The sequence below is a fragment of the Pithys albifrons genome, chromosome 14, assembly GCF_047495875.1.
Source record: "Pithys albifrons albifrons isolate INPA30051 chromosome 14, PitAlb_v1, whole genome shotgun sequence".
Classification (NCBI taxonomy): domain Eukaryota; kingdom Metazoa; phylum Chordata; class Aves; order Passeriformes; family Thamnophilidae; genus Pithys; species Pithys albifrons.
In genome coordinates, this window is record NC_092471.1 from 2235768 (window position 1) to 2248862 (window position 13095).

Genomic DNA, 13095 nt, shown 5'->3' on the forward strand with positions numbered 1-13095 from the left:
GCCAATCTCATCAGTAGGAAAAACAGGATATTAAAGGGAACGGTCTCCTGTGAGCCTGACTAGAAAATAATGAAACTCCACACACAGTCCTGTGGAAAAGGGGTATTAAAGCTGCATTCCCTGCAGGGCTGGGTCATTACTATGTTTGCTGACATTTAATGCTGGTTTTTTTCCAAATGTGTATTATTTCATTGCTAAAAATGTTTAACTGCCACTGTTCTTGCAATAAGTAAACTTAAAAAATTCTTTCCTAGGAAAGAAAAAAACAGGAGGGAGGATTTTTCTTAGTGAGAGAAGAGAAAAAAGGAGGAGGGGAGGGGAGGGGAGGGGAGGGGAGGGGAGGGGAGGGGAGGGGAGGGGAGGGGAGGGGAGGGGAGGAGAGGAGAGGAGAGGAGAGGAGAGGAGAGGAGAGGAGAGGAGAGGAGAGGAGAGGAGAGGAGAGGAGAGGAGAGGAGAGGAGAGGAGAGGAGAGGAGAGGAGAGGAGAGGAGAGGAGAGGAGAGGAGAGGAGAGGAGAGGAGAGGAGAGGAGAGGAGAGGAGAGGAGAGGAGAGGAGAGGAGAGGAGAGGAGAGGAGAGGAGAGGAGAGGAGAGGAGAGGAGAGGAGAGGAGAGGAGAGGAGAGGAGAGGAGAGGAGAGGAGAGGAGAGGAGAGGAGACTTCAATACATTTTTATCATTCCTTTCTCATTTTCAGGACAACCCTGCCCATGGTGAGGTGTCCAGGTTTAATATCAAAGATATTGGGAATTCTTGCCCTTATTCTTTTCTCTCCAAAACCAAATCAGCTGATTATATAGAGCAGGTCCCCACTCTGTATGGGATAACAGCCTGTGACTCCCCTGTGAACAAGTGAGCTGTAAATCAGCCTGAAGTTGGCCCCAAGTGGCACAAAAACACTGAAAAAAAATTTAAAATTAAAATGAAAGAAAAGATACCACTCCTTTACAGTCAAAGACTAAAGCCAAATTTGACTTCCTAGCAGGTTGTTGCCATATTCCACCATTAACAGCAGGGCTGATCTGGCAGCAGAGCAGTTCCACAGCACTCCTGTGCCTCACAAGCCTGGCAGATGCAGAGGCTGCAGCTCCTCTAATGGGTCTCTCCAGGTCCCAAATGCCTCAGCACAAACTGCTTTTCCTTGGGAGGGCATTGCAAACATTCCTGGCTTCTGTGTGATCCCACATTTTGTTTGGAACAGCATTTAAGGAGAAGATTCATGTGGGGAGGTTATTTAGTGAGTCTTAATCTCATGTGAGTATGAGAACCACTTTGGTTTTATCCAATATTCCAAAAGAGCCTGTTCTTCCCTAACTAAAACATTGAATCTTGAGAGACTTTTTATGCTGGATTTTAACTGTTACAGAAATTCAATTAACTCCATAATTATGAGCACAATTACCAGTGAGTGCTGCATGTGACTTGGTGGTAGCAGTTACAAGGCACACACAAACACTCCAATTTATGATTTAAAAACTTACAGCAATAACAAGAATGGGCAAAAAATTCCCAAATATCATCCTTATTCTTTGGATTGCATATACAAACAAGTTTTGAATATGCTGTTCTTATTTTCCCCCCCTTCCCACGGCAGGGGAGGTGGAACAAGATGAACTTTAAGGTTCTTTTCAACCCAAAACCATTCTAAGATTCCATGATTTTGGTGATGAAGTGTTTCATTGCAGAAATCACGTTATTTGCAGCCTGTGGGCTGAGCTGCCAGTTGATAAAAAGTCCCCCAAATTGTGACAGTTGTGACAATTTCCATCCTGGTCCCATCAACTCGTTCCACGATGAACTTAAACCCCCAACAAGGGCAGTCAGTGGAGCCCCAGTGATTTAATGTGTGGAGGGGGAAAAAGAAACTAAAAAATAAATAGGGAAAAAGAAAGCAAAGGGGGAGGATGGGGAACTCTTTAAAACTTTACCCAGAGGCACTGCCAAGGAGCCCCTGGGCAGGGGAGGGTGTGGAGGGTGGTCCCTCTGCCCTGGCAGTGACGCTCCGGGCACAGTGGCAGCCCCGGGCAGGAGGTGGCAGGTCAAGGGGCAGGATGTGCACGGCTGTGCCAAGGGCTTGCCTGGCAGGAACCACCCCCCAAGCCCTGCAGGAGGCTCTGGCAGGGAGCAGGGGGCTGTGGGATGCCCAGGGGCCAGGGCAGCCCCCAGTGCTGCTCCAGCAGGAGTTAGAACAGCCCTGGGTTCACACCGGGAGAGGGAACACCAGGCTGGGCACAGCGAGGGGGGTGAGGGGGGCACACCTGGGGGGTTTTAGGACTGAGGTGGCTAAAAGCAAAACTTAGGAGCAGTCATGCCATGGAAATGGTGAGTTCAAGGTGGGCTCTGGCACTCTCAGTGCACACAGAGCCCTCACAGAAACCCCTCAGGCAGTGGGCACCACACTGAGGTCACCTCTGCTGCCACACAGTCAGTGTGGGGCACCTTCTGTGCCACGGGCACCTGCTGGCCCCTCCCTGCTGAGCTCTGCCCTCACCCCCTGACCCCAGGAATGCTCCTCCTGCCACACAGCGAGGGTGGGTTCACCCACACTGACACCACCAGGGAGGAGAAGCAGCTCAGAGGGGCTGAGGTGAGTCCAGACACTGCAGATAATTCAGATTCCACTCATCCAGCCTCTGGGTTGGGCTCACAGCTCTGCTCACACAGCCCAGCCCTGCTCCCCAGAGCCCAGTGCCAGCATGCCCAGGGATGCCAGTGGAAGGTCCAGCCCCACATTCCCTTCCTAATCTACCAGGAACACCGACAGAGACCTCCACCTTCACCCACTCCTTGTACAAGAGCTTTTCCCCACCCACAAGTGCACAGGTGGGGAAGGTTCCCTCAACACAACATCCAAGGCTCCATCAAGGGTTGCCCATGGACTTCAAACACACCAGGAATCAACAGTCTTTTACTATAATCACTCTTCAAGTAACTGAAAATCAGAATTACCCATGTGGCTTCTCTACAGAAAAAGTGATCTGCAGCTACAAATCTGAATTCCAAACATGTTCACGTGAAACATTCCAAGCACAGGCTGCAGTTACAGCTCAGTCCTTGGTGATGTCAGGCACTGCTGGAAAACTATTGCATGAGTTATTTTAAACAAAAAAAAAAGTGAAGGGTATAATAAGAACAGGGGTCAAAGCATTTCCAGACTTGCCAAGGATTAGTTCTTACCAACAGAGTAAAATATTTAAGTTTTAACAGAAAACTATAAATGCAAACATATCTAAAATGAACCATAAAATAGGTTTCTTATAGGAATCCATCTCTCCTAACAAGAGCAGTACAAATATTTCACAACATGTCAAACCCACTGTACCTTCATGCTTTCCTCACTCCTGCCACCATAACCACACAAAATTGTAACTTAACAGCACTGGAAAGAGTTTTCCAGTCTTGGGGCATGGAATCTCCATCCCAAGAACCTGGTTAATAAGTGGCAATAAATGTAAATGACAGGGGAAATGAGGAGCCCCAGCAGAGGGCTCAGCCCAGCAAGGGCCCAGCCCTTGGCCCACCATCCCTTCAGAGCAGCCCAGACCCATCAGATCCATCCCTGCACATGGAGCTGCCACGTGGTTTGTTTTCTAAAACAACATCTCACTCTGCTGTGGAAGAAATTTCCTCCTTATTCCTCTTTAACATTCCTGCAGTACAGAGCTACATTAGCAGCTCAGTTTTAATTTCAGAAACATTCTGACATTTACCAAGAACAGATTCCAGCCCTGGTTTCACACCAGGGTTTTTTTCCATTATCACTGTTATTACTGGTATTAGTATCATGTAGAAGTGATTAAAAGGCCCTGGATGTCTTATTAAAATAATCTAGATGTGTTTCCCTCTTCAGCATCAAGATACAATCTGTTGGTTTATAAATGGGAATCACCTTCCTGGAAATTAAATTTGAAATGTTTCTGTTCTTCTTTTCCTTGTGAAATAGAGGCACTTTTTGCTGTTTAAATTACATGTTAGAATTATTCTAAATATTTGAAGCAGAGACAAAAATAGTTATTACAGAATGCTGAATGCGCCTCAGATCTGCTCACAAAAGATGAAAATAATAAAAGAGCAGCAAAAAGCCAACTCCTCCAAACTCTCAGGGAGGCTGAGGAGAGAGATCCCTCATGGAAACCAACAGCACCATCCCTACATCTATTTTCAGGTGCTCCTTTGCTGCAGCACAGGCACACCAGGCTTGTGGTTCCAGAAAGGGTTGCTTGAGCTGCAATTTTGGAAAAATGCAGTTTGGTTTCCCCAGACAGCCCAGCAGTTTGCCTGTGTGTGTCTGTGCATCAGAGCTCTCCTCCATATCCCCCACTAAACTGAAATTCAAAGAGTCTTAGGCGGAGATTAAACGCTTTCAAAAATCAATTCTAGGCTGGCCCAGAAGTTAACCAGTCTGACCTGGTGATTACAGACTAAATACTTCCCTGGGAAACAAAGTGGAGGAATATTTCATGTTTGAAGGATTATTTGAGGTAGCACCACCAAAAATAAAAAAGAGAAGCCCTGGCAATATTTAAGGAAGTTTGTCTGGGGGTGATTGCATTGAAAAGGACTCGGTCAGGAGGGTGGGACAGCAGAGCATCAGAATCCAAGAACAAAAGGCAGCATCCAGCACACAGCTCATCCCAGCTCCAACAAACACTTGGAATTTCATGGAGCAATGAGAAAAAGACACTCAGATCAACCAGTTTCTACATGATTGCTCTGATTTTTTTGCTACTGGAACATTAGTCTCAAGGTACACAAGGGCTCAGAAAGCAATAGTAAGATGTGCACTTATGGCTAAGGAGCCTCTTCCAGACTACCCTGGGACTGACACAAAACAACCTCTGCAGTTCCCTGTTCCTGAGGATGGAGCACACATTTCATGCCCAAGCACTGACGTGCCCTGCAAGAGCATTTTTATTTTCATTCTTCCTCGAGTCACTGGCAGTGCAACCCCAGAGCTTTCAAACAAACATTTGCCTGAGTTGGATCCTCCAAATGTGCTACCCAGTAATTAAATCCAGTTTGTAATTTTAAAGTGCACACAGAGCTCTGCTCCAGCCAGCACCAAACCGCCTCGTGTTTGCATCCACCATCTCTCAGTGCTGGGAAATCCATAAATTCATTTGTCAAAGGTAAAAACACTTACACAAAACTCCCTGGAAATCTTTTGAACTGGTTTGTTCAAACTCTTGACATAACGTTTTGCTCTAAACAAATTTGGAGACAACCCTGTGATTTTCCATCTCAAAATATACTGTTTCCCTGCCATGAAACTAGAACAGAGGGTCTGAGAGAAAGGAAATTATTAAGCATTCTAGTGGGTTTTTTCCAACAAAAACTAAGATAGAGGTCAATGAATAAGTATGTGCAGGCTGGAACTTAAATCCTCTGGGGTGACTGTAGGCTAATTAATAATTAATGCCAGAGACATGGTGTTTGAAATGCAGATGTGATAACTGGAGGCCTGGCAAAGCTGTTCAGAGGAAGCAGATTTGGATGCTATGGGGAATAGGCACTCCCTTGCCGGCTGGCTCTGAAAGCAGACCTGGGTGCAAAGCAGGGCCTATGGTTTAGATTATATTCCCCTCAGCTGTTAATTACCTGAACCTACTTTGAAGTTTTTCTCTTTTTATCCTCTGCATGAAAAGAGATTGGTTCAGCCAAGGGACTTGAAAAAATGATCAAATACATGGAGTAGAGGAGGGGAATAGAACTTCAGATATAAAAAAGATAAGGAAGAAAAACACTCAGGGAAACACACAGGAACACATTAGGAAGTGCACGAGTGTGGCTCGGTGTTTCCAGCCAGTTGTGCTGCTCTAAGTTATTTCAGCCATTAAACAAACCCCCCCGTGTTTTATGAATAGATTTGTTAAAGGGAATCTCTGGCTGTATGTATAGAGTTTACAGTAATTATTTGATGAAAGTACCATAGGTGATTTCCTATGCTATTTTTAATTCAATAAAGTCATTTAAACCTCCTTGTGTTTGGGGCTATTTAATGAGGTGTGCAACATTAGCAGAATCACCAATGAGCTGTTACTACAAGGATTCAGATTTTGTGAAAAAAACCCTAATTTCTGTGAAGGAGAGACACGAGCACAGCGTGGATTCCTCCCTGCATGGAAAGGGGGGCAGGTGCCTTCAGCACCCCTGGCTCCTTTGGGCCCCGGGGGGCACCCGAGGGCGAGTGACCCATTTGCACAGCAAGGGGGGAATGGGGTGGCCCAGGGGGCCCTGGCACAGGCAGGGGTGGGGGGCAGAGCGGTGGGGATGAAGATGGGGGAGGCAGAGGGGGTAAGGATGAAGATGGGGGAGGCAGAGGGGGTGAGGATGAAGGTGGGGGAGGCAGAGGGGGTGAGGATGAAGATGGAGGAGGCAGAGGGGATGAGGATGAAGATGGAGGAGGCAGAGGGGGTGAGGAGGAAGATGGGGGACGCAGAGGGGGTGAGGATGAAGATGGGGGAGGCAGAGGGGGTGAGGAGGAAAGTTGGGGAGGCAGAGGGGGTGAGGATGAAGATGGGGGAGGCAGAGGGGGTGAGGAGGAAAGTTGGGGAGGCAGGAGTGATGGGGATGAAGATGGGGGCAAATGCTGGTGGGGACACAGGAGTGATGGGAGGGATGCTGGTGGGGAGGCAGGAGGGTTGAGGATGAAGGTGAGGGAATGCTGATGGGGAGGCAGGGGAGGTGGGGATGAACCCGGGGGAAAGACAGGAGTGCTGGGGATGATGATGAGGGGATGGCAGGAGTGCTGGGAATGAAGATGAGAGGATGGCAGGGGTGCTGGGGATGAAACCGAGGGGGAGGATTCTGCCCGCACCCCGTGGGCGGACGGGAAGGGTTGGGGGGGATCACACAGACACCCCCTGAGCGCAGGGAAACACCCCCATCACCACGGGAAGGGTTGGGGGGTCACTCAAACACCCCCTGAGTGCAGGGAAACACCCCCATCACCACGGGAAGGGTTGGGGGGGTCACTCAAACACCCCCTGAGTGCAAGGAAACACCCCCATCACCACGGGAAGGGTTGGGGGGTCACTCAAACACCCCCTGAGCGCAGGGAAACACCCCCATCACCACGGGAAGGGTTGGGGGGGTCACTCAAACACCCCCTGAGCGCAGGGAAACACCCCCATCACCACAGGAGGGGTGGGGGTACCTCTTGCGACACCGCCGTCACAGCGCAGGAGCCCGCAGGGGCGGCGGGGCCGGTCCCCCCTGTCCCCCCTGTCCCCCCTGTCCCCCCGGGGCACCGGCCGGTTCCCGGAGCCTGGAGGGGCCGAGAAATCTCCTCTCGCCCCCTTTGGCTTTGCAGTGACACATCGTTCCCTTTTCAAAGCGGCTCCAGAGTGGCTTTTTTTGACGCTCTTCCCCGCTCGTTAGAGCCCGCCCGTTCAAAGGCGAAACTTCCCAGCAACTTCACTAAAACCCTTTGAAACAGAGGGAACAAAGTGGTATAATAATTTTTTCGCTCTCCTTTTCTTTTCATTTCTTTTTTTTCTATTTTTTTTTCCTACAGAAGAGTGAAGCAATCATTGACGAACTCAGGGCTGGCTGTGTTTAAAAATTAATTCGAAAATGCCTGTCTTCAGGGCGCAGGCGTCTCGCATTTACCACCTTGGCATCGCGGAGAGCCCACCTCGGCCAAAAACAGGTGTTTTTATCCATTTTTCTCGTTCCCAGCATCGTCTTGCCCCGTGACGTGAGGGAACACGCAGCTCTACTACAGCCTTACGGGTATGTGTACAGCGGGGTGATGCATCGCTGCTTCGAGGGCAGCTCGTGATGCCACCCGGTTATCCAGCCTTGACACAGTTACCTGCAGCTAAAGTTCCCTGAGGAAGGCGAGGAGTCCATCCCGGGGCGCAAAATGCCTCGATTTCCCCCCAAATGGGCGTGGGAAGCGCATCCATGTCCATGTCCCGGGCGTGGAGTGGCCCGGGAGAGCCACGCCTGGGGGCGAGAGGGGCTTTTAATGGATCACAACAGTCACACGGTTCCCTATTAAATCCTGCTAATTTTCGAGGTGAAGGCTGTGAAGTGAATGTGAGGAAGCATTAAAAGGGAATTGAATTTGCATTCCTTATGCTACAGGCACATGTTTACATGACCTTTAAAACAGAATTAAAGCTGTATCATCAGCAGCTGTAGGCAATTCACATTACTAAGGCAATCAAATCAGAAGGCTAAACTAACTATAAAACATAAATTAAACTGATAGAGAATCATCCTAATTCACTAGGTTTACTTGCAATTTACTTATTCGCTACTAGTAATTTCTAAAGAGTTTGGAGAAGGGGCAAATAGGAACTACTTGGATGTGGCACTTTTGTCCGAGGGGGAGCCGGCTCTGCCGGGGTTCTCCATCAGGGATCGCGGGGATAACAGCCCGCCACGGTCCCCCAGAGGTCCACGAGGGGCCTGCAAACGGATACCTGCATGGCTAAACCCCCAGCTTTACAGGCTGGCTCAAGCCCCCCGGAGTCCTTTTGCTCTCTGGAGGACTCTCAGAGACGCCCGTTATTCTGGAAAATATGAAATAACTCCCTGTGCAATACAGCTCGCGTTGCACCGCTGCCTTCTGCTCCCTTCCCCATTCCCAGAGGGACATTTTCCAATGTCTGAAGTACGGCAAAAAAACCCCACAAAAATCGATAGCAGCGGTGATTTCATTAAAAGTTTGCAGAGTGCCTTTCCCCGGCTCTGCTCCGGCGCTCTCGGGCGGAGCGGGGCCGGCTCGGGCCCCTCCTGCCCCGGGCACCCCCTCTTTGATTTATTCCCATTTATTTCTCGCAGCCGAGGGCTGTCTGCCCCGCTTTGATGGAGCCTCTGCCGTGTGCGGTGCTCCGGGGCCCGCGGTGATTTATTGCCCGCCCGCCTCCCCGTGAACTTCTCCCCGCTGCCCTGCAGCCCCCGCCGTGCCCGGGACCCCCAGCCACGGGCAGGGCACGCAGGGAAAGGGATGGGCAGCCCCCAGAGGCTTTCACCGGGATTCTCCTGGGCCGGGCGGGGAGACAAAAGGTGCCAGGAGGTGCCAGGGAACCGCTCACACCCAACCTGCCTCACGACCCCCATCACCATCCTGCACTGCCCAAGCGCGATTCTCGAAGAAAACATCTTTTAGAAACGCAGCGCGGCCTGAAAGTTCATTTTTATAACAGCTTTTGTCGGCGCGATCGGAAGGGAGAAGGGAGGAAACTTTCCACCGAGCCGTAAACACACGAAGGTCTGTGAGAAAACAAGAATTAGCAGCAGCATCTACGTATTTCTAAACGTAAATGTAGGAATGACGAGGCGCTTCAAAATGCAGGAGGCGTTTCTATCCCTCTGCGGGATCAGGAGCATCGCTGGATGCTTCGCACGCTGAGTGCTACAGCTGGAAAAACGTATAGCTGAAAAAAAATAAATAAAAGAAAAAAACCCACAACACATAAACCCAAACCCCACATGGAAATTGCTCGAGAAGCTACCAAACAGCAACGCAGGTGTTTGCTATCCAAGGAACAGAGCGATTTGTCTTCAGTGTCTCATTAGTCAACAGAGGTTAACTAGCGAGCCAGTTAGTGCTGTTCAAATCCAACCCGTTTTCCTTTAAATATGTCTGAGCAGAAATCTGTCCGTTCGGGAATTGTCTGTGGATTATTTCTAAAGCTCAGGCAGGATGGCCTCTGGTGTGGCAGGAGCTGGGTGCCCTTCCCCGTGCCCAGGGGTGAGGGTGCCCATCCTTAACCGCATCCCCCCGTTTGCTGGGAGAACCTTCACGGAGAAAACAAAACAACCCAAAACAAAATAAACCCAGAAAAACACGGGATTTCTGTCCAGGATGAAACAAACGCATTCTTGTCATCACGCCTGTTTGAATGGCACGGTGAGGAAGGTGCCTACGTAAAAGGGAAGGGACCCGCATTGTTGTTGTGCGGGGCTGGGAACTCCTGCCGTGACCTCGGGAGCCGCCACGCACCGCCCGAGGAGGGGCCGGGGCCGCAGCCCCCTCTGCCCACCCGGATTGCTCCAGAAACACAACAACACCCGACGTTTCACTTCGTGGATTTAATAAACGGCGAGACCGGTCCCACAGCGAAAATGTGCACTTTGCAGAGACATCCCGGAATATTTATGGTTTTTTGCTCCATCAACCAAATGTTCGAGACGAGACCTGCTAAAACCGACCCAGCTCCAAAATAACAGTGACCTCCACATGACGGGGGAGTGCACGAACGAACGACATTTTTTTTCCCGCAGCAAGTACATTTTTTCGAACATCAACAACGTGGAAAAAAATATCAATAATAATAACAATAACAAGCGATTCGAGCAGAGGAGCGAGAAGTCTCCCCAAACGCCTCGGAAACCGCAGCAGTTAGAATACAAATACTATTTACCTTGTGATTTTTTCTGCCCGGGACTGGCTTTATTGTCCCTCCCTGGACCAGCCCAGCCGCAGCCACGCTCCCTCCGTGCCGGGCTCGTTGCAGCCGGGCTGGTGCTGGGAGAGATTTGGGGGGGGCTGCATTCATTCTTACATTAGGACTAGTTTAATTTGCAATCTGTCAGTCCATCTCCTGGCTGCGGCTCTGAGATGGCAGTGTGGCTCTCTCCCTCCTCTTTCCCTGCACAGCATTTACTCACGTTCAAGAGCAGCCAACAGAGACCAAAAAAAAAAAAAAAAAGGAACTAATTGAGCTTGTGTCGGTATTGGCTAATTTCTGCTAATACTCTGCAAATTCCTTTTTACTTCCTAAGCTTCCCCACACAGGTTAGGTGTTCCCAAAGCCTCTCCGGAGCTCCAGGAGCCGCTTTCCCAGCCCTGATGGGTGGCTGGGCTTCAGCGCCTGGATGTACACAATGCAAACCTTAACTCCTGGCTCCAGAAACGGTTAAATTGCCCTTTCCCAGCCCCCACCCCCGTTATGATTGACTCTGTTTTTAAATTTGCACTTGTTCCCACCAAGCGCAATCTAACTCGTCCTGTCTCTAAAGTGAACTTGTGTTGAAGGTGAAGTTTTCAATATAGAGGTCACGACACCGAGGCACAGCTTACCGCTCCGAGCTTCATGCTGTATTAAACACAATCAAAACGAACCCCTTTTAGACCTTTTTTTTTCCCTCCTTCCCCTCCCGCGGATGAACAATGAGGAAAAAAAAATAAATCTCTTAAATATAATAAAATCAGCTCTGTCACGATAATAAACGCGCTCCTGGGCTCGCTCTCTGCCAGGTCCCTTCCTGCGGGAACACAAACACACCGCACCCCGCGCAGGGTTGGAGCTCTTAAAGGGGAACGTGCGGGGTTGGTGCGGGGACAGCCCGCCCTGCCCCGCGCGTGGGGGACACCGAGGGGACGCCACGCACCCGGGTGACCCCAGAAAGCGCCGCTCCCGCCTGTGCCAGGGGGACTGCACACAATTCCTGCACTTCAAAGCGGGGGGTTCTCTGCAGAGACTTCGCGCTGCCCCAGGACGGGGCTGCCTCCCGCTATTGTGCGGCTTTTTCACGCCAAAGATTTAGCAGAAAAAATAGATATTAAAGCGAGTTATTTGCTGGGCAAACGCGGGGCTCGCCCGGGCGAGGGCACACAGAGCCAAAAGGCTGGAGCGCACAATACGAACCCAAAAACTTTTAAAATATTTTTTTAATAAAAAAAAACTTTAATGGATTTCGGTCTATGAAAAATAAGTTACAAATTCTTGCAACAGTAGCTTTGCATGTACTTATTTTTCTCCCATGTCCAGACGGGGTCGGCTATTGAATAAGGCTCTTTTATTCTGCATGGGGCAGGGGATTTGTGGCCATGGTCCCCCTTTTATTCCTCTCTCTATGGAAACCCAGATCATGGGGAGAAATATGCGAGGCTGAATAAAGAAAAGCAGCAGAAAGGACCGCTTGAGAGCGGCATCTGTTACACTTGGGAAGTTAGACTGACAGGAAAGAGCTAAAGAAACCCTCTCCAGCAGATTAGTTAGAACAGCAAGAAGATTTAACTATATGCAGATAAAAACACTATAAAATCCACGCTAGTCTGCTCTAGGCGAGGTGAGAGCCGCCTCGGCAGGAGCCGAGCCGGGCTCTGCCTTAGCTACATTTGCAGCAAAGATTAAAATGGGACGTTCGGGGGTTTATTTCCCTGCTAGAGACTCTGCCTTAATTAAACGGCGGATCTGAACATCTATTTTCACGGGCGATGGGATTTGAAAAATTGTTTCGAAAGTTAAAGTGCAAATTAATTTTAAATAATTTAGTTACGTTTTTATACAGTGCGGATTTGATCTTGTTGGGGTTTGGTTTATTTTTTGGTTTATTTTTTGGTTGGTGGGTTTTTTCTTTTTTTTTTTTTCCTTTCTTCCCGCGGGCTCCGATGATGTTTATTTCGAGGAGCTCGTGAAGGCGGAGAGGGAGGGGGGAAATAAAAAAAACGCAAAGAAAGGAAAAAAAAAGGGGAAAAATGAAAAGGCTAAAAAAAAAAATCCATCAAGGAAGAGGCTGCTGCTCTAACTCTTTCCCTGCCCTCCCTGCGCTCCGCCGGGCCCGGCCGCGGAGCTGCGCGCCCCGCACCGCCCGCAAACCCCGCGCCAGGAACGGGCTCCGACGGGGACATTCCCATCTCCCGACCCCCCAACAGCCCCCTCAGCGCGCACCCCTCCCCACCGCCGCCGCTCCACCCGCAAACTTCATTTTTTATTTACTTTGCCTTATTTTTATACGTCTTTTCCAGGCCGGCCCCCCCTCCCGCACCCCCGCGGGTGCGCAGCGCAGCGAGGCCCGCCGGGGATCCGCAGCCTCCGCGATATATCGCGATCTGTCTCCAGCCACGCAGCCCGCCCTGCTCCTTCACCACCCAGCCCTGCCTTTACCCCTCTCACACGCTGCCCCGGCGAGAAATTATTGTGATTATTATTATTATAATGAGCGAAGCGATGGGACCCGGCTCGGAAGGAACCGGAGGAGCGCTCACCTTATTTAGATCTATTTTTTCATTTTCTTGAATTTTCTTCAGATCTGTCTTCTCAGAGAAACTAATGCCTTAATGACTTTCTGGTAGCTGCAAGCCTTCTTTTATTTCTGCTAAATATATGAAAATGTATGCAAATTTAAATCAAGCTTA

General features: G+C 49.7%; 1 long non-coding RNA gene across 2 annotated transcripts in view; it reads right to left on the reverse strand.

Annotated features, from left to right (window-relative positions):
* LOC139678542 (uncharacterized) overlaps positions 1 to 13090 on the reverse strand; it is an 83394-nt gene extending 70304 nt beyond the window's left edge. For both annotated transcript variants that reach the window (XR_011699047.1, XR_011699048.1), the window contains exon 1: positions 12946 to 13090. This is a non-coding gene — a long non-coding RNA (uncharacterized lncRNA). The remainder of the gene's footprint in view (positions 1 to 12945) is intronic.
* Between the last annotated feature and the right edge of the window lie 5 nt (positions 13091 to 13095).